The sequence below is a fragment of the Rhipicephalus sanguineus genome, chromosome 5 (assembly GCF_013339695.2).
Source record: "Rhipicephalus sanguineus isolate Rsan-2018 chromosome 5, BIME_Rsan_1.4, whole genome shotgun sequence".
Lineage (NCBI taxonomy): Eukaryota > Metazoa > Arthropoda > Arachnida > Ixodida > Ixodidae > Rhipicephalus > Rhipicephalus sanguineus.
Genome location: NC_051180.1, coordinates 27,302,534 through 27,324,682, shown reverse-complemented (window position 1 = coordinate 27,324,682; position 22,149 = coordinate 27,302,534). Strand labels below are relative to the sequence as shown.

Sequence of the window (22,149 nt, the reverse complement as noted above, 5' to 3'; positions counted from 1 at the left end):
AACTGAGTTGAAGATAAGTTGGATTTGCGATCTACGTGTTTTCCGCTTTAAACCCGGAAGTTTGTACATCAGGCCCGCAGCCAATAGTCATATTTATCCTAGATGTTGCTGCTACGTGAGCTACAGTACTTGCTGCAGTTCGTAGCCTGTGCAGCACTATCAGGTCGCTGACATACTGAGATGCCCGAAACCAGCAGTAGCACGCTTTCGGTGATGGCTAGGTTTCATTCGCCACACCTTCGCCCTTGGCAACAGGCATGATTTAAACTCCAGAAGGCCGACGGAAGCGTATTAACTCTAGTGCGATGTGTGGCTAGGCTAGTTAATGAGGCCAGTGAAACATGTGCTTCGAAAACAAGTGGATGCATCTTTGCGCCGCAGACCAATCAATGGTAGACTTCCCTTGCGATGCGTGAGTATTTTTTTCGTTAGTATAGTAGTCGTGTCCAGTTAAGTCACATAAAGTAGGAAACGTGCTGTAAGGTGTGCTCAGGCGTGTGGTTCGCAGAGAAGCCTCTACTGCCCATTAGTTTTCTTCAACCGCCCATTTATTTTTCGTCGAGAACAGTAAAAGAAATAAAAGAAGGGCGAAGAAAAAGTTTCCAATGTAATTTTCGCGAGTTCCAAAAATGTGAGTTTCGATGCGATACACGTAAAGTATTAAAGTATCGAAAGAAGGTGCACTTGTGTGTTAGATGTGACACGCATGCGTGACATAGGAATTCCGGTAATAAAGCAAGTTGTTGCTGCATACTTGGAAAACCAGCGCGAAAACGATGGAGAGGCAACAAAAGGACACAGGACGAGCGCAGGACACAGGACTGCACCCGTCCTGTGTCCTTCTTTCGGTTTTTCTCGCTTGTTTTCCAAGTAGGCATCGATTCCAATTCGCCCACCTTTCTTACTTACTGCAAGTAGTTGTTACCACGGGATTACGTCCATTTCAAGATAGCCAAGTTGAGTAGTGTTCCAGTGCCTTGATTCTGGAACTTACAAAGCCGTGCCTGCTACTCTGCATTTAAAGAAAGGAAACGCGCAAGTGAAGATGCCGGTATGTGAAATATGGCCTCCAAACGGACCAATCATGACGCACCACAGAAACAATCAGGACACAGGGGGAAATAGTGGGACCGTGTTCTACATTGTTGGTACACTGAGAATATTCGAGCGAATTTTACGCGAGTGAATTCATGGCGCTGACACACTGTTGCTGTACGTCGCACTCGGACATACTAGATAGAAATCTACGCTTTTTCCTGGTCATATAAAGCTGTGAACGTAGTGATACGAGAGTCTGGCGAGAAAACTTGATTTTTACTGTAGATATATGACCCGAAAGTGACTTGTGACAGCACAGAACATTTTAACGTCGACGGCGAATTTGAAAGCATGACGACGCCTATACGGTATGCGATTAACCATCCGCGCACCCGTACAAAACGTTGAATCACACCGATTTTTACTTGTACGTGATAATCCTAGCATGACGATCGACCTCAGCTTACGTCCCCCAACAATAAGCCTGTGTTTACGCGTGCTTTATTTTAAAGAGTTGACGAGACTTAGTTCAGGCGACCGGCCGACTGACTTGCAAGCTTTTTTGAACTGCCCACAGATTTATTAGTATTTATTAGTATTCCCTCAAGACCGTGTATGTCTGCGATCATACACGCGCACACAAAGCAGCACTTCATAGTCGAGCTAATTAATGTTTTCAAAGAAGCTCGTTTTCAACCATGCCGAAGACCGAGTGCCATTGCCCGCATCCTCGCTGCGCGCGGACAAATGACGCGTCAGATTTTATCGCCCTCGTTTGCCGGAGCACACTGGTTGATTTAGCTCCCCTTTATTCTGCCGCCGCATCTACATTGTGCCAGTAGTTTCCTCAGACATAGAACTTGCTTTGAACTGCCTGTACATTTTTTTTTTCGCGATCATTCAAAGTAAGTACAATTTGCGTCATGACTTGCTTTGTACATCGACCTCGCGCCTGTACGCAAGGACAGAGCGTCTACGCGATAAAATTTTACGCGTAGAGCTACTACTCGATATTATAGTCCTTTTCGTCTGAGTTGAATAGTTCGCTTCGCTGCTGCCTATTTTAAGGAGAAGCGAAAGACGCTCTATTGTGCATTCGACGGCAGAAAAGCTAGCTTCGCTGAGCTCAGCACGGAAAAGCGTGGGGAATAAAATGGGCGAATGGGACGCGCGGGTCGCGCACTACAGGCGCCAGTTCGTCGGGCCGCGCCGGCCTGGCGAGCAGCCAAGTGGTTCGCGATCCGAATGAGGACGAAAAACTACGGAAGGCCCTTGGACTGAATAGTGCAGGCTCGAAGCTCATCGCCGCATGCCGTATATACTCGCGTATGGAGGTCTCACTTGCGTAATAGCACTAAGAGATACTGCTGTTGATTGAACGTGAACATGCGCGATTATTGATTTCAGATGTCGCCACCAGTGCCGTCAAATCTGATGGCGCAAAACACTCGGCGCGCTTTCCCCTTCAATATAGATTACAGTGAGTTACAAATCGAGATGGATGGTTGGTATGACGGATAGATTGGAGCGGATAGGATTAAATAGGATCGGATTGCATTGGATAGTAATAGAATGGAATCGGATGGAATGGATGGATGGATGGACGGACGGACAGACGGATGGGATGAGATGGAATGGAATGGATGACACCGGGTTTCTGCTTAAGCTTAGTTAGTTATGCAGATTGCCGGAGAACTAGATGGCTGTAAACACGTAGTTTGTAGGTGCTTCAAAACATCAGTATATCTTAAGGCATGAAATGGTGACCTACTTAAACTCAATCGGGCATTGTGTTTTTAACTGTTCAACCGCAGGTGGACGTTGCTTTTGTCTTGCGCATAATATTCATATTTAATAATTACCGTGCAATAGTAAGCAAGCCACTTGGAAACAACGGGCTGACGTATTATGCAGACGACGCAGCAGCACAAGACGCAATAATTAAAAAGCAAAGGGGAAGTGAAAATATACCTTTGAATGCGTAGGTATAGGCTCGCTGTATAGAAATGAGCGCCCCGTCTGTTTCCCCTCTTTGTAACTGACACAAACGCGTTCTTGAGCCAAGAAGATTTTTTGAATGTCAGGCGCAGGTTCGCGGCGTCGGCGAATGTTTCCTGTCTCATAAAAATAAAAGCAGAAACAAATGGCGCGCACTGAAACTCTTTATATTGGTGGTTGCTTTCTTCTAGTTTTTGTCGCACCGTCGAATTTCTCGTCTCCCACGTTTCACGTGTAAAGCCCCCACTTTTTTTTTCACGGCTAATTTTATTTTCAGGCTCGTGCAAAGCATTAGGCAAAGAAAGATGATATTTCAGCTGATAGCAGCGCGCGTTCGTAAGGGGCGGGGGGAACAGCGTTTCCAAATTGCCACTGTGCGTCGCTCTACGCGCGAATGTATTTGACAAGCGGCTTGTTTACGCCTCGCTGATTGTATGCCACCGTCGGCTGTACTTCAAATTGAGTAATAATTTTTATCAGATCTTTCGCCCGTCGTTTCTACTCGCTCCGCATTCGCGTTATCTCAAACATATGCATTCTGCCGTGTTTCTTCCTCTTTCTTTCTTTTTCTTTTTTTTTTTTTGCAGGGTAACCGCACTCAGCTTTACCATGCGCCGCTGAGCGCGTAACTAACGAAGCCGATAGATTCGGGCGCACACTTGAACTTCATAGATTCGACGAAGAAGCCTCAAGGCTATCGCTTACTCTTTTACACGCTTGCTCTGCCAAGTGCAGAAGAATATATGACGCACGAGTGGCCACATTGTGAAACGCGTGGCGTCTGGGTTTCTTTCGAATGAGCCTATAGACTGGAGCCATATCATGCTTTCTGTTTGATATCACGGCTCACTGATCACGGTGTTGTTCCTGGCAATCGACTCCTTTATGAGATATGTTGCAACCTTTTTGTCGTGAAATGTCAAAATTGTAGTGACTGTTGCTCGACACGTGTCGTACCGGGCTGATAGCCTAAAAATTTATGGGGGGGAAAAAAACTTCAATTAAGGCTGCATTGGATGTCAGTGACTACAGTGTTTATGAGATGTCTTCGGAATATTTTTATCACTATTTTGAAGAAAAAAAAAGTTTCCTGACGGAACTTCTAGAAGGGCTACAATTCTTCGCAGCGTTTGAAATATTCGTGCAATTATGAATATGCTACTTCTAATAGACACGGTTAGCAAGGAACCATACGCCCAATGTCTTGACTATTGTATAAAAGAAAGGTCCGCTCCCTAAAATACTCATTTTATTTTAATTGTATTGAGCAACTCTAGTACAACAGGCGAGCACGAGGTTTCCACAGCAAAGGCCGCTTTAATGCGCGTGGGCACGCTGCGTTGCCTGAGAGATTGCGGCCATGGAGGAAATGATTGCGGCACGGGGCTGTCCCACAAAGCCATAGTTTCCATTCACGGCAAGAGCGTGCGTGCGCTGATTGGGGTTGTACGCTCAAGAACACTTGTCTACTGAGCGTCCTGCGCATGCTAAAGAAAACTAAGTGTTGAAACTTAGTCCTGTGCGTCTCCCCAACCAATTTTCTTAGGTCCTACAGAAATCACGACTGCATGTGAAAGAATAGTAAAACAAAATGTTTCTGTCATACCCTAGCACTGGTTGCGCTCCATGTTTCATTTAGGAGAATTTGCAGTGAGAAAACGAGTGATATGAAACACTACATCTCCAGATCATACTTCATCTGTACGTTTATTTTGCTAAGTAATTAAAATATATAGAAGACGTAGAGTTTCATACAATAACCTAGAGAGGAAACTGGCGCGGCGATCGTTCAACTACCATGGGAATGATGGGAAGTACAGGCTTCGGATTGGATAGCGTTAGCTAGCGAACTGGTTACGGATCTTTTTCTACAGTTTCACTTTCGTTCTACGCGAGGCGTGGGTAGTGGGGTGCGTTTCAAAGCACTCAAGCAGCGCCCTTGTTATTCAAAGAGGCTGAAGACCGCTAGATTTCTTGGTTTGCTGCGACGCTGCAGCTTTACAGGTTGTATGTGACAATTTTAGCAAAGCGTCGGGCACTCACCGCTGCGCACAGATGTAGCATCCCATGTCAGTGCAGCAAACTGCATCGAGTTCACGTTTGTTTGATAAGCGCGTCTTGCCAAAACTCGTTAAATTGGCTGCAAAACGACGGCGAAGCTAAGTAGACGCACAGTCACGCTCCTCTGACTTGACTTCACAACAAAACGAGAGATGCGTTGGGGGCAGACCACTTGGACAGACGCACCTGGCATCGCAGCAGATAATACATTAAGTGTTTCTCACTCAATGCAATACTGTTATTTCCATAAATAGATAATGCGTACTTTCGAGGGAAAAACAAGCGTGTATGTTTTCAAGTGTCGTACAAAAATAATTCATTATATTGTGATGCCAAATCTGGAACACAATTGCAGAGCAACGCATACCCTGGTGGTTGAATTTGTCTAGATTTCAGTTCCATCTGACGGTCATGCAAACTTTTTGCAATAAGTTTTACGTACAAAACAATGAAGCAAGTTTTAATTGGAATTAACTTCATATCACTTTGTTTTACACTCGGCAAACAAGCGTTCCGAATCTCAAGAACTTAATCCATCCGAAGCAAATCCGAAGCCTGTACTTCCCATTATTCCCATGGTGGTTGAAGCGCAGCTCAAGGAGCCCGCGTAGACACTAGCGCCAGATTCCCCTCTAGGTATTATTGTAAGAAACTCTATGTATCGAAGATAATGAACCGACTGCTCTGACCTTGATAGTGTTACGTGAGTTACGTGAGTGACGAGTCGCTTTTACAAGTCGCTATTCACAAGGTGTATTTGCAAGAGCGGCTGTAGCGCTGACCAGTCCGGCTCCGAGCTCGAGCAGCTAGCGACCTTCGTCCTCTTCGTCGGGCGCACACGCGCGTCGACAATATGAATTCCGGCAGCCTACATGTAGCATAACCCCCGGCGGCAAAGGCGCCGTCTCGGCGCATCTAGACGTCAACGTCATTGGGCGAGTGGTACTGCTTCAGGCGTGCGACGTGTACGATGTCGCTGGCATGCGGGGTGGATGAAGACGACGGGGCAGCAGGAGCGATTTCATAGGTGACGGGAGTCACCGCACGAAGCACTCGGTATGGCCCTGTGTACCGAGAGAGCAGTTTGTCGGACAGGCCAACGTGCCGGGTCGGAGACCACAGCAGAACCAAAGAACCGGGCGAAAAGTGTACGTCGCGGTGTCGTTGATCATACCGACGGCGTTGGTTCTCTTGGGAGGTCAGAAGGCGAGTACGAGCGGCTTCGCGTGCATGAGCGGCCCGGCTGATAGCGTCCAGGGCGTATTCAGTGGTCGGAGCTGCTGGCAACGGAATGACTGTATCGAGGGGCAATGTGGGTTCGCGGCCGAACAGCAGGAAAAATGGGGAGTAACCAGCCGTGTCATGGCGCGAGGAATTGTAGGCAAATGTCACGTACGGTAGAGCAAGGTCCCAGTCGGAGTGGTCTGAGGAAACATACTTTGAAAGCATGTCGGTTAGGGTTCGGTTCAGACGCTCCGTGAGGCCATTCGTTTGCGGATGGTACGACGTAGTGAGCTTATGCCGCGTTTCACATGAACGCAGGATGTCCGTTATGACTCTCGATAGAAATGTGCGGCCACGGTCCGTGAGCAGCTGGCGTGGAGCACCGTGTTGCAAGATCACGTCGCGCAGAAGGAAATCGGCGACATCTGTGGCGCAGCTTGTAGGAAGAGCTCGTGTGACGGCGTAGCGTGTGGCCTAGTCTGTGGCCACAGCTATCCACCTGTTGCCAGCAGAAGACAGGGGAAAAGGGCCGAGTAGGTCCAAGCCGACGCGAAAGAAGGGTTCGAACGAAATGTCGAGGGGTTGAACGCACCCAGCCGGAAGCGTCGACGGTGTTTTGCGGCGTTGACATTTCTCACACGCCGCGACGTATCGTCTGACGGAGCGTGCGAGACCTGGCCAATAGAAGCGACGGCGGATTCGGTCGTATGTGCGAGACACACCAAGGTGACCGGCAGTTGGAACGTCGTGAAGTTCGTGGAGTACAGCCGAGCGGAGGTGTTTGGGTACAACAAGCAGCAGGGGTGGTCCGTCTGGATGAAAGTTGTGGCGGTAAAGTGTACCATTCCGGAGTACGAACGAGCGATGAGATCGGTCCGAAGGTGAGGATTCAAGGCACTCGATGATAGCCCGTAAGGATGCATCACTGCGTTGCTCGTCGGCTATGTGGGTCAGTTGGGAAACGGTGCACACGCAAGCGTCGGTGTCAGGGACGGTGCGCGACTCGCCAACCGGATAGCGAGATAGGCAGTCGGCGTCTTGATGCAGGCGTCCAGACTTGTACGTCACTGCAAAAGTGTACTCTTGCAGTCGCAGAGCCCAGCGACCAAGTCGACCTGTGGGATCCCTTAATGATGAAAGCCAGCAGAGCGCGTGGTGGTCGGTGACTACGGAGAAGTGAGTGCCATATAAATATGGACGGAACTTGGAGACCGCCCAGACAAGAGCAAGGCATTCTCGTTCGGTGATCGAATAGTTGCGCTCCGCAGGTGTAAGGAGGCGACTAGCGTAGGCGATAACGCGGTCGTGTCCCTGCTGACGTTGGGCGAGGACGGCTCCGATCCCGTGACCACTGGCATCAGTTCGGACCTCAGTCGGGGCGGATGGGTCAAAGTGGGCCAATATAGGTGGCGTCGTCAAAATTGTGATGAGGTGAGAGAAGGCGGCAGCTTGAGTGGACCCCCACGAAAATGGGACGTCTTTCTTTAGAAGATCAGTAAGTGGTCGAGCGATTGCTGCAAAGTCTTTCACGAACCGCCGGAAATAGGAACAGAGTCCCACAAAACTCCGAACATCTTTGGCGGATTGGGGTACTGGAAAACTGGTGACAGTACGAATTTTCTCAGGGTCCGGCCGCACACCAGAAGCATCGACGAGGTGGCCCAACACTGTAATCTGTTGGCGGCCGAAGTGACACTTCGACGAGTTCAACTGGAGGCCAGCATTGCGGAAGACGTCGAGAATAGCCGACAGACGCTCAAGGTGGGTCTCAAATGTAGGTGAAAATACGAGGACGTCGTCTAGGTAACAAAGGCATGTTGACCATTTGAACCCTTGTAGCAGAGTGTCCATCATGCGCTCGAACGTGGCTGGGGCGTTGCATAGACCGAAGGGCATAACCTTGAATTGGTACAGGCCATCGGGAGTGACGAAGGCGGTCTTTTCTTGGTCTTTCTCGTCCACGGCAATCTGCCAATAACCGGAGCGAAGGTCTATGGATGAAAAGTAGCGTGCGCCATGGAGACAATCGAGAGCGTCATCAATGCGGGGAAAAGGATACACGTCCTTTTTCGTAATTCGATTTAGATGCCGGTAATCGATGCAGAAACGCCACGTGTTGTCTTTCTTTTTAACCAGGACGACGGGTGACGCCCAAGGGCTCGATGAGGGCTCAATAATACCTTTAGCTAACATCTTGTTTACTTCTTCTTGAATAATCTGGCGCTCCGATACGGACACCCGATACGGTCGACGGTGAATGGGAACAGCATCACCTGTGTTGATACGGTGCTGCACAAGAGAAGTTTGGCCGAGTGGTCGATTGTCAAGGTCGAAGATCTCGCGGTAAGAAGCCAAAAGGCGGATGAGGGCGGCTGATTGCGCTGGGGGGAGGTCTGGGGCAATCATGGGGCGTAATGCCATGTCGAGGCTTGTGGCATCGGGTGGGCGACAAGGAAGATTGGAGCATACGTCTGCTGCAAAAGAGGTGACTTGGTCATCGGCTAAGTACTGCAACGTCGCGATTAAGATGTCTTGAGGGAGGACTTGCTTCGTGAAGCCGAAATTTATGACGGGGAGATGTACCCGGTTAGCGGCTATAGTTATGACGCAGTGAGACACAGTGATGTCACGTGCCAGAAGTACATCAGTAATCGGCGTGACGACGTAGTGCCCATCCAACACGGATGAAGTCGTTGTTAATTCGGCGAATGTTAGGGCTTTAGGCGGTAGGCGGATGAAATCCGTGGTGCAGAGGCTGTGTGGAAGGTCGGGGTGAATATCTGGCTGAAGAGGAAGGTCCAAGCAAAGAGTACCAGCGGAACAGTCTATCAGGGCAGAATGGGTCGATAGGAAGTCCATCCCTAGGATGAGGTCATGAGGACAATTATGGAGCACCGTGAATAGGACAGGAACGTAACGGTCGGCGATGCTTATACGAGCTGTACACATTCCAGTGACAGGAACAGTTCCGCCATCGGCGACGCGTACAGCTTTTGTAGTAGCAGGCGTGAGGACTTTTTTCAGTCGGCGACAAAGACGAGCACTGATTATGGACACGTGAGCTCCAGTATCGACTAGAGCCGTCAAAGAAATACCGTCCACATGCACATCGATGAGGTTCTTGTTCGTAGGAAGCGTCAACGGAGGATTTGGTTCAGAAGGAGATGATGCAGCACTACCTCCAGGAGCTGCACGATCTAGTTTTCCGTCGGGTACGATGCAAAGTTGGGCGGCGAGGGGTGGCGGCGTGGTTGGGGCGACGGGGAACGACGGCGTTGAGGGGACGGTGAACGAGCAGGAGGGCGGCTGTTAGGTGTGTCACAAGTAGGGTCTGTACGGCTGGGCGAATACCGGCGAGGATCTTCATATGGGCGGGAAGGCGAGAAAAATTGGGTCCTATATGGCGGCGTCCAAGTGGCGCGGCAGTAGCGGGAGACATGACCAACGCGGTGGCACCGGAAGCAGATGGGTCTGTCGTCGGGAGTTCGCCATTCCGCTGGGTTGCGAGATCGTGGAGGAACGAATGGGTCACTTCGAGATGCATTCATGGGCATTGGTCGGGACGAGGGGCGAGAGACGGGGCAGGCGACAGGGAACCCGAGGTTGGCGAATTCTTGTCGTACGACCGCCTGAATAACGGAGACCGCGGGGGTTGGTTGTATAGTGGCATGGCCGAATGGAGAGGGCTGGAACGGCGCTGGACTTGCCGCTTCAAGTTCCCGTCGAACGATACGCGTTACACTCTGCTCAAAGGGCGGTGTAGCGGCGGAATCGGAGCAGGTGGACGTGGCAGCCGTGTTTGGCAACCGAGAAAATTGAGGGTGCACACGACGGCTTTTGGCCGTTTCGAAACGGCGGCATTCTTGAATGATGCGGTCGATAGTCGAGACGTTGGTGTAGACCAGCAAATGGAAAGCGTCGTCCGCGATGCCTTTCAAAACGTGACCCACTTTGTCAGCTTCGGGCATTGCCTCGTCCACTTTCCGGCAAAGAGCAAGCACTTCTTGTATGTAGGAGACATACGACTCAGTAGGCGACTGTACACGGGTAGCGAGCTCTTGTCGTGCAGCTGCGTGGCGACCGGTCGGGTTCCCAAAGATGTCACGTAGCTTCTCCTTGAACGTCTCCCAGCTGGTGAGCTCGGTCTCATGTGTCTCGTACCAGATGCGCGGGGTTCCGTCCAAGTAGAAGAGAACATTAGCGAGCATCATGGTAGGGTCCCACCGGTGAGTTTGACTGACCCGTTCATACAGGCGAAGCCAGTAGTCGACGTCGAGGCCAGGTTGCGCGGAGAATGTCCCGGGATCGCGGGGGGTGGGGACCGCGACAAAGGTTGTCGTAGGAGCCGCAGATGGAGATGGGGACGGGTTGTCATTGGAAGCCATGGCGAGAGGCTGGATGACGCGGCCACTGCGGAGCTGCGTGGTGAGGACGGGGAACGTTCCACCTCCACCAAATATGTTACGTGAGTTACGTGAGTGACGAGTCGCTTTTACAAGTCGCTATTCACAAGATGTATTTGCAAGAGCGGCTGTAGCGCTGACCAGTCCGGCTCCGAGCTCGAGCAGCTAGCGACCTTCGTCCTCTTCGTCGGGCGCACACGCGCGTCGACAATATGAATTCCGGCAGCCTACATGTAGCAATAGGAATGAACCAAAATGAATGTTTATTTCTATTTCATTCGATTTTGTGTAAAAAAAATAAAATGTATAAGTAACAAGCACCTTAATGTTAGCAGTGAGTTTATTTAGACAAATAAAATGTAATTGTGATAAAACACCCCCTATATCAAGCGGGAAATAATTATGAAGAGAATTTTAAAAAATGCTGTTCAGTTATCAATGAAGAACTCATTTCGGGTGATTAATGCATTTCAGAATGCGCAAACAAAACAGGAAGGACGGCGTGACGATTTCAACGGCGTGTTTTCCTCTTCGCCATCGCCCTTTTGTTCTGTGTATGCTAGATTGTTTCTGCCAAGCATATTTTCCACTCGAATCTAGGAATACGAATTGGTCACTCGCCAATGGCAGCAACCAGAAGCTCACGTCAAGTAAACACATCTCTTCTGTTACTCGCAAAGGCTTCTCGCAGAAAGTCATTGACTTTCAAGAAGTAAGTTTTGTTTCGTCACTTCGCTCAGACGGATGTGGAAGACACGGCTGTTCAACGTGTATAGAACACGCATACGCGCCGTGGCATGAAATTGAAAAGCGAACCGCCGCGAAACGGCGTTACGAGGTTTGCTCTAGTAAGGTGGTCACGTCCACGCTGTGCCGCCTTGCACGCCGAGTGCGACCACGGTAGCGGCGTTCTTGGCGCCATCATTTTGCCGTCTCTCGGCGCTCACTACAAGAACGCGCCAAAAAACGTGTACAACCACCTGGGTGCAGAAGAAAAGGTAAACTAGCGCGGACTTGCGAAAGTCACTCAAAAATATGTAATTCGCTTGCACATTCAACCTTCCATCAACTGCAGTCGTAATGATCAGCACAAGCCTTTTGTTCTTCGTTCGTTCAACTCCGCAAATTATAATTATGACAAAGCAGTCGACATAAGTATAAGAGCAGAGCCTTCATGGTTAAAAATGTTACGTAGCCACATTGTCCTTTGGATCCTAAGAATATCACTATCTGTAAATGTCCACGTATATGAGTACCAACTAAAGGCATTGCTGCTAGTCGTGCGGTGATGCACTTGCGACTATGTCATATCGGGTAGTCACCGTGACCTGGTATTTTGCTTTCGATACAAGCGGGGGTTTCATTTCCTTATCCGCTTACTATACTTTGGTCGTAATGATGATAGTGTTGGCTACGAATTTCATGCCGCTAGAGGCGCCTTTCTTTAATATACGGAGGGCGGTCACTTCTGTGAAACAATTTTTTTGTGTGTGTTTAAGCTTCTTCTATTAAGATATCGTTGCAATCAGATCAAGTTCAGGCGTTCCCAATGGCGATGTTCACTGTAATACTCTACGGACCAAGACTTAGACGATGGGCTATGTGCAATCGCTTAAATCGCAGTATCATGCGTGACAAAGACCCATTTTTGCTCATTCGTTCGGAAACGTTACGACTAGAAATAAAACGATACTTCTTTTCCGCACTCTTCTTCCAAGCAATAATCGCGGCTTTCACTACAAGACGAACTAGAAATGTGGCTGCCGAATATTCTACTGTAGTTGAAGCCAACGTCTTCAGGTGATCGCCATTTGCGCACTAGAAGCGCCGAAATGAAAGCACCGGCTATTTAGGTCGATCGCCTCATGAAAGAACTGACGATCATAACCAGCAAGCGGGCCATCTCGGTAAAATGTGACTCTATGAATTTACGTATTTGTGCGTCTTATGGGCCTAAACCAAAATGCCGCCGTTTTCAAGGCGGGCAACTCCCAGGTGAGTTAAGCCACATCTGCTCTGAATTGGACCGGTCCTACGAAAGGCGTTCGCTTGATGATGGATATAAACAGCTTGCTTGTGGCTTGTTCATTCTTCTCTGTGCTTTGCTCCGCTTCCTCGGGAGCAAAATTTTGTGTAACTATGGCGGTGCTACCTTCTTCTCAGGTAACCAGCCGCAGACGTACGCTTAGAGTGCTGGCCTTAGCTTTTCTGTTTTTTTTCTTTCAAAAACTTCTGGACAAACCTGCCCTCGTCCTCCTCCTCCAGAATAAAGAAAACAACACTAAAAGATGCTTCAAGGTGAAACGGCGTACTTTGTTTTACGGCTGACCTCCATACGCTCTTTGAGATAGAGGGGGAGAGATTACATCCACAATATGGCACAAAAAAGTCAGTGAAAGTGTGAAAAACTGTAGTCTATTAACCAGTCCCACTTCAAAACCGTAGTGAACGAACGCAGGCCATTATGTCCCTTCCTGCTTCTTCTGCTTTTCCCGTAGCTTCTTTGCACAAAGTCATGAAACTATTCTCCCTCTCGCTAAAAGGAATGGCTGAACCAAAATGAAGAAAAACAGTGCAGAGGGCATCACGGTTAACAAGGAATTTCAACTGAAGGGCACTTGCTAAAACCGATAAGATGTCCTAACAACTTACGCTGGGAGCGGTGGGAGGTGTCGCAGGAAAAGGTAACTTGATTCGTCCAATGAAGGAAAAGTATAAGGACATCCAATCATGCACCATTAGTGTTCGTACGTATATGCTGGGCATATATCTTTCTATGCGGCTTTTATTCATTTTGAGGTGTGTTGTCGTTGGGACTGTCCTTCCCCGTACTTTTACTGTTTTTTGCGACAGCCTCCATTAGTTACTGTCGATTTACGGATTCTACCTTTGTCTGTATGCGATGAGGTTGACCTTACTTGATGTTACTGTCACTGATCTAGCGCGTATTAGGACATTTCAGCAGCGCTTGGTAACGCGTTTATTCGTAACCAGACGTGAAAAATGTGAGGCATTTTCTTGCTTAATGCTCCTCGATTAGAAGGAACTCATGTCGTGATGTAATACCAAAAATTAAATTTGTAATTATTTCAACCGTTAACACGTACAGCTGGAAACTCCGCGTTGTGCATCAATGACATAAAAATTATTTTACGTATATCTCGTGGTGGCCAAGGTCGTGGGCACATTTCAAGCTCATCCAATGTGGACAGCGAAGTACGCCGTAGGTCGACTTGAACTGCAGGTACCGCGTACATGACGCTCACTCCGCGACACTGTCATTTTAGGCTGTGCTGCGCAAAAATCAGTTTGGAGCATAATCGGAGTGATACACCTCTCCCTGAAAGCTTTCGTTGTTCCGTTCAATATATAAACGAAGGCATGAACTTGGAGTTCGCGTTAGCTACCGGCTTACCGCTAGTGGTCCCAAACCCCGGGTCAAACACGTGGCCATTGTTCCAGGCCGCGCATTCAAATGCGAGCCAGATTAGAGGTCCGCGGTCTTATCGTACGAACATTCTCGAAATATTCGTTGAAAAATGCGTTCCCGGCTGCCCACTCCGCCAGCTACGCGGATAACTAATAATAATAACTAACGTCGCTTCGTCGAAATCAGTGGCCAATGTTGAGATCTGGTGAGGACCCCGGTATGATCATCATTCATAATCATTACCACCATCATACATATATTTATGTTCACCGCAGAACGAAGGTATTTCCTAACGATCTCCAGTTTACCCTACCTCGTGCTAAGTGAATCCAATTTATACCTGCACATTTTTTAATTTCACCACTTCAACTAGTCTTCTGCAGTCCTCGGCTGCGCAATGCACATCATCCCTTTGTATCCTTTACATTGCACTAATTGATCACCGGTCAACCATATTACGTGGCCTGCATGGCCAAGTCCTCTGTTTTCTTTTCATTCCAACTAGAATATCGTCCACGCCTGTTTGCTCTCTTCGCCACACTGTTATCTTCCTGTCTTTTAATAGTACACCTGCCAGTACACCGCACGTTGCGTGGTCCTTAACTCCTTCTAGAGTTTATTCGTTATTCTCCAAGTTTCTGCTCCATGTGTTAATAATGGCAAAAGGCAGGGATTGATAAGATGAACCTAATGCTTTCACTGGTGAGTGAACTAGTGATGCGACTTTCGAATAATAACCAGTCCTTCGGATACAGGCGTCATATTTAGTTACCCTCTCTTTTTTTTCACACTCTATCGCACTAAAATGTTGTGCAGCGAGCCTCAAACAGAAAGTCTGGCCTTACACAGTTTAATACGCGGCACTATTGAAGTTCTTTCGTTACAAACACGACTTATTTGTTTCTTGCGGTGTGGAGACTAAAAGTATGAGAAACGGAAGAAGCTGCCATGTGAAAACAAATTTTTGCAGTGTCCATTGCTGATTCAGTTTCTCCTCGAAGAAAACAAATGATGGAAAGTCTTCCGAGCTTTTAGAGTGAATGAAGCCGTTTACGTGCGCAGCATTCCTTTGTCGGTAGGTGTCAGGTTTGTAAACGCGCTGTGTTTTCATGAACGGAGAATACAAACTACCTTACTTGTTTGGAGGCATTTTTCACGAGCGCGTTGGTTCTTGTTCCCTCGTCCGAACAAGAATTTTTCTTTTGCAAACCTTCAGTATTATATGCCGACAGTGTCGCGTACAGCAGCATGCTCTATTATGTTTTTCGAAACAGCAGACTGGCTACACATTGTGCAAACATAAGGCGAAAGGGGCTCAGTGCGCGTGTCGTGTTTACTGCCGTTGTCCTGACCGCAGTGCCCTTTGTAGGTTCCGGTTCCAGCGGGAAACATTGATCATATATTCTGATCAATAAAGACCGCTTGATAGGTTCGTGTGCTATTAATGATCTAAATACAAGCTCATTACGTCGTTAGCCTATGCGTACATTTTTATGTTTCGCCATTTATATTTTGGTCTATATTTTACATTCTACATAAGAGCGCTAATTCATCGAATTCTGCGGTGAAGTTTGTGTCATTACATCGGGTATATACACAAGCTCATATACCATAAGCCCTCAAATGAGTGTTGCAAGTGCGTGTAGTACACGAAGCACTTTCGAATTTTGAATTGTATAGGTATAAGAGCCCTTTAGAGAAGACATAGCTGGTTGGCTGTCTCATGTAAATGCTGCGTATAATACCTGTATCATCGTAGAAAATGAAACCCTACACAGAACGTTCTAACAGGAACAAGAGATGATGCCTCCGAGTTTGTCTATTGGTTTGTTACTAAGTGCATGTAGAAATTAAATGGTCAGGTGAGAGAGGTAGGACTTTCGGCGTCCCCTCAAACTGTCTTCCAGTCCACCCGTGGTGGTAATGGTATTGTGGCTCTGTGCTTAGTAGGCGAGGTTATCCTAGCCTAGATAGCGTGAAACACATAGTCCTCTAGCTAATTCGCGTAGGTGCCACTTCTAGCGTACTTAATTTTTGCTCTGATGGGACATCCATTGAATCACTACTCCTGCCACAGTAGACATACTTTGAAACGCACCTCGTAACCGACTTTTTTCACCATTCGCTTGCGTATGTGTGCTGTAGCCCTATTCATACCAGAAGATATTTGCTATGGGTGCCAAAACTTCAGACGAACCCGTATCGATGTTAGTATAAATAAATAAAGATCTTCTTTGGTATTTTCATTTTTTTGGTCGGCTATTTCTCTTACTAAAATCACTATTGCTAACATTGCACTCAGCTTTCGTGAATGTTTAGCCTTACCGTTAAATAGCGAATAATATACAGCATTGATTGCATATTTGACAATTGTTCATCCTTATTGTTCTTCGGAACTTAGTTACTAGTTTATTTGCTGTAATCTCCGGTGAAGGTCTTGCCTGTTAATGTGCACAACATGATAGGACCAAACGCCTTATTATTTCTATGTGAGAAATGAAAAGGCATCTTCATCTTTCCATACTGAAGCGCCGAATATTGAGGGAAAGTTTGCACGAACTTCGTCGAAGCGAAAATCTCGAGAGGCGAACATCTGCCGTCCTCGCAATGAGCGGGCGTTCTTGTCTGGCTTTGGTTGTGCAATAAAACGAGCATCGGGCAGGGCCGTGGAGTGGCTGAGCTTCCTCAAGCAGGAACGCACTTAACCTGAACAAAGCGTGACTCATGGGTTAAGCGTAATTCAGCTTCGCGGATGTTGAAAAAAAAAAATAGATGTTTTTTCTTCAACCAAAGTTTCGAAAGCAAGTAATGTAAAACATCATAAAGTAAAGCTAAGGGTGATGTGACAAGAGAAAGATGCTACTGGTGTATGCGTAAGACTACGAAATATTTAGAGTGCTCGAGAGATGAACGATAGCTAATAAAAGAGAGAGACCTTTTATTCGAACCGTCGTCACTGGCAATGCGTCGTGGGTGCTCCGAGTTTGCGCAATGTCCAGGATTCCTCGTTTCCTGCATATTTCGACATGCAGGAAATTTCGAAATTCTTAGGAAACTATCTGCAGGCATCGCTGTGTTCATCCGTATATTGACTATAGTGACTATAGTTTCTTTTTTCCTTCCTTACTTTGCATAGATAGAGAGAGCGGTAGACTCGCAATGATAGATAGATAGATAGATAGATAGATAGATAGATAGATAGATAGATAGATAGATAGATAGATAGATAGATAGATAGATAGATAGATAGATAGATAGATAGATAGATAGATAGATAGATAGATAGATAGATAGATAGATAGATAGATAGATAGATAGATAGATAGATAGATAGATAGATAGATAGATAGATAGATAGATAGATAGATAGATAGATAGATAGATAGATAGATAGATAGATAGATAGATAGATAGATAGATAGATAGATAGATAGATAGATAGATAGATAGATAGATAGATAGATAGATAGATAGATAGATAGATAGATAGATAGATAGATCAAATGTGAAAGCTATTCTATGAGATCTCTCATTAAACATACCGAGAAAATCTTGCCGTGCGAGTGACGTTTGCCGCGCGTTTCCCGTACGACGAACGCCCGTCGCATCGCACATTTTGGGGCACGCGCTATAGCATAGAGATGAGCATGAGAACGGACCAAGCAAGAAGCTAAATAAAGGAAACGAAAATTCGTTTCGGAGCCAAAAGTGGCCCTGCTATGCGAAGTATGCGGCCTCGAGAAAGCAGAGTGCAAGTCGCAGATCGAGAAGAAACTATGCGGACAACGCGTAGAAAGGGGGCGAGACTGCAAGCTTCTTCGGCGGTGAACGCCTTTTATGAGTTACTGTTTCTGGCCTTATCAATGCTCGACGGTGCACGAACTTCTGGGACGGGCGAGAATTGCAGAATGACCCTCAGTTTTTATTGTGGTTTGAAATATCTTGCGCGGGACTGCAAAGAACAGAAGAACTCAAAGAAGAGAGGTAGGGAGGTAAGGTTGCACGCCCGTTTGTGTACTTTGCAATAGATAAAGGGATTGTAGGAACGAAAAAAAAAGGAATAAAGGCACAGGAGGAAACCTAGTTGCGTGCATTTTTGAAACTGCGCACAAACTGTAAAAGTGGTCAAAGGGACCGTTTACTCTATTTGCGGCAGTTATGTTAGATTGATAATCTTTTTTTATTGCGATGAGGACTTGTTGTTAAGGCATAATTCTTGATGCGTATGTGTGTACTACATTACTGCTGAGGCCTCTGTTGTGTATGAATAGAAGAATTGTTTTGTAGAATCAGTTATTCTGTATCCAGTGGTCATAGCTGATCATGACGCTAGCGGAAGCCGGCTTACACGCAGTAGGAGACGGGAGCGTTCCACTTGTAAGGCTGGACATGTTGATTTCTGAGCGAGCGACGCGACGGAGCACCGCTTAAAGTGTGAAGGTATCAGCAGGTATTACAAGAACGCTACCATATACTCTTCACATGTTAAAATTTCTCTTAAAATAGTTATCGCGATGAATAAAATTTTCTGTAGAATCAATCCGCAGCACTAGCCCGCTTTACGGCTGAGTTTATTGTGGTGGCCGCATTTGGACCAGGCCGATGATATTTCACGTGCCTTGCAACACTGCCTTCCAGTCTTGAAGATCGAGAAGCAAAATTTATTAAGTTTTGAGAGTTTTTTGCTACGTCACAATGGCTAGACTCAAAACATAATTTGACGTTGCATTTTCGCATGGAAATGACACCCGATCACGGGTATTTGTCCAATTCCCCCCTTACTCTCACTACAGCATAAAATAACGGATCTGAAGGTTACAAGGAAAGCTCAACAAGCATGCCGCGGCCACTGAATATTCATATCGCCGCCTCCGTATAGATGACCTAGTGCACACATTCTGGTGTACTATACTGCCGAGGAGGCATGCGTAGCTGTCGACCCTATATAGAACACTTAATAGCACTGATTTGGCCGCAAGCACCGTGAGCAAGTCTGCCGGATCCAGCATAATCCACCATATAGGGTTAAGCGGCAAGCGACGATTCCCGGATTGCTTCCGGTATAGCTGTGTGTCCGACGTAGATCCGGATTTGCGGGACATTGCGAAGGGTTACGAATCGGTAAGAGACGGCGTGACAGTCGCGTACAGTGCCACAAGAAAACCAAAGCAGAAGAGGGATTAAGGCTAGAGTGACAAAGTCGACAGCAAAAGTCACTTCCGCTTCGAGGTAGCAAGTTTCTTTGAACTCAGCTGCGTAATTGGGGCATAACCGCAGTAGATAAAAAGAAAAAAAAAGATGTATGAGTGTAAAAATGGGCAGCATGACTTGTCTCTTTTAAGGTGTTTCCGCTTTTTTGTATACTTCCGTATTACTGCTTACCTCTTAGTAGAATTTACTTGTTGCCTTCTTATATTAAGAAACGTCACCTTTATGTCACCTATTGAGGGGTCAGAGCTCATTACTGAGCTTTTTGTGCTGACGCTAACGCAACAGCGTGCAGGAATCTGTCAACCAGTGGCTTTCCAAGGGGCTTTCTTTGACACTTAAAAAATACAAGTAGCGGATCTGTGTCTCTGCTTCTTTAACTAATAATATCTGGAGTTTAACGTCCCAAAACCACGATATGATTATGAGGGACGCCGTAGTGGAGGGCTCCGGAAATTTCGACCACCTGGAGTTCTTTAACGTGCACCTAAATCTAAGTACACGGTCTTTAAATGTTTTCGCCTCCGTCGAAAATGCATCCGCCGTGGCCGGGGGAGCGAAAATAATGACAAAAACACTTGGTCAAATGGGAAGCTGATCGAAAGCACACAGCATGGCTATCAGCCAGTAAAAGAGGGCCCTTGAATTTCTACTGCAAATCATGCAACGCTGATTGCAAATGTGGAAAATGAGAAATTAACCACCGCGTCCGGTGGCCAGTGTTTCTTTACCTACCAAATTTTCAGAATTAGCTTCAAGGCTTGTGACAAGAACGGCGACCAGACATTCGTACAACGTCTACACGCTTCATAGACTGCTGCTTTATCTCCAAGGCCGACTTCCTCGAACTGTCAAAAACTGGTATATACCACGCAAGCCTCCAAAATACAGTGACAGTATGAGGCACATATAAATTATTGACATCCACGGAACTTGAGGTACGTCTGTATTCGAGTAAGGAATGGGGGTGGAGGTTTGGGTGGCCTGGGAAGTGGGGGGGGGGGGGGGGGGAGGGGTTGACATTCGTTAACTATAGGGCTGAACGGAACAAGACAGCAAAAGGGTGTAACGTAATAGAAGTGAAAAAAGACTCGGCGGCAAATGGGGAAACCGAGAGTCAAAATATAATAACTTAATGGTTTCATTATCGAGGTATCTGACGGCATACAGTGATTACTCATAATCTAGATTTTAGTAACCAAGGCTTACCATAGAATAATAGTAATTGTTGGGGTTTAACGTCCCAAAACCACGGTATGACTATGAGAGATGCAGCTTGCCATACAGACAATGAAAATAATTAAGCTCAACCTACACAACCTGTTGCTTCAAGCAAGATGCGACGAATTCCAATAATATGCCTAACGGCGACCGAAAATTCAAATTTTACAGCCTGCTAACCTATTATCCTACTCTTCTGCTGGGTAATGACATTTGCACGCCTAAATCGCAGGCGTTCAAAGTGCCGCTTCTTCTATGGATGGCCGCTAACTCTCTAACGGCGCGCACTCAGGCATGGGCTTTAAATGGCTAGCAATAAAGGCTCCATGTTTACACACTTTTAATGCTCAGCTCTTATCTCAAGCGCTTCCGCCGTCATATTAATTTTTTGGAGCATGAAAAGTTCCCATCTAGAAACAAAAAGAAATTACGGTATTAATCTATACAAAAATAAAGTTAACGATGATATGGCTTGTTGTCTGCCAGGCTAAACCGTACGCCCTTGACGCTGAAGTTAAATTTGACTTTTTGTCGTCTGCACGCTCAACGGTGTTTAACAAGTTAAACAGTCTGGATATCCGTTCATCCTTGAAAAGATTGTTCGCTGGTTGTTTTATTACCCGTACCTAGCAGCGATAACGTGAGCTGCGCAGGTTTGAAGCAGAAGCATCAACATAGCCTTACTAAGCCTTGTTCGTCAGTCATGGTCTGGCCCACCGTGCGTGGCGAGAAAATCCTAAACGCACACTGTAACCTTCACTTCGATGAATCCGGGCGGTAAACTAGGTTGGTCATAATGTTTGCGTAGTACGCCACCGAAGTGCTTTGGGCTGAGTTTATTTGTCGCGTTCGCTTTACTTCGGCTTAGCGTCTTTTTTATAAACTTGCATTCTGCGTAAACTGGCTAATTACTAGCAGCACTAAATCCCGTATCCTCGAGCGTTCCTCAGCCCAGAGCTCATCCTACACTCTACTTAGTTAAACGTAGCGCCATCCTTTGATTGAAGGAGACAATGCACTTCTAAGGAATCGTAGATTTAAGTGATGCGTATAGTGACTGTTTCTGTCGAGAGGCCGCGCCTCCATCAGGGAAAGGATAACATATTTTCATAGTCTCCATTTCGATTAGCGGAGTAAGGGGGGGGGGGGGGGGGGAAGGAATGACATAGATAGGACCGGAATCTTTATGGGCGTATACATAACAGCACATCATAGAAATGGGTACTTGTAAAGGGTATCAGTAAAGAATAAATCAATGAACAAATAAATAAAAGATTTTATAAGGCCAGCATTAAACGAAACACCTTACTATCTAAAAAATTAACAAAAAAATAGACTAGTTGAGTACTAGCCACCGCCCTGTTTAAATGGGATGCCACTAGACATGATGATGGCGACGGTAGTAGTAATAACAATAATAAAATTACGTGTACGTTAGGCATGTATGCTATAGAAGGAGATTACCAGCTGGCGTAATCAACGGCCCACGTTATCGATAGACCCCCCCCCCCAACCAAAATATAAGAAAAAAAAACATTTCAAATGCGCCTTTTAGGCATGACTTGT

At 46.7% G+C, this 22,149-nt stretch overlaps 1 protein-coding gene across 2 annotated transcripts in view; it reads left to right on the top strand.

Moving 5' to 3' along the window:
* Positions 1-303: 303 nt before the first annotated feature.
* Positions 304-22,149, top strand: part of LOC119393397 (uncharacterized) — a 316,479-nt gene continuing 294,633 nt past the window's right edge. For both annotated transcript variants that reach the window (XM_049416232.1, XM_049416233.1), the window contains exon 1: positions 304-412. The gene's annotated coding sequence lies outside the window, so the exon portion shown is untranslated. The remainder of the gene's footprint in view (positions 413-22,149) is intronic.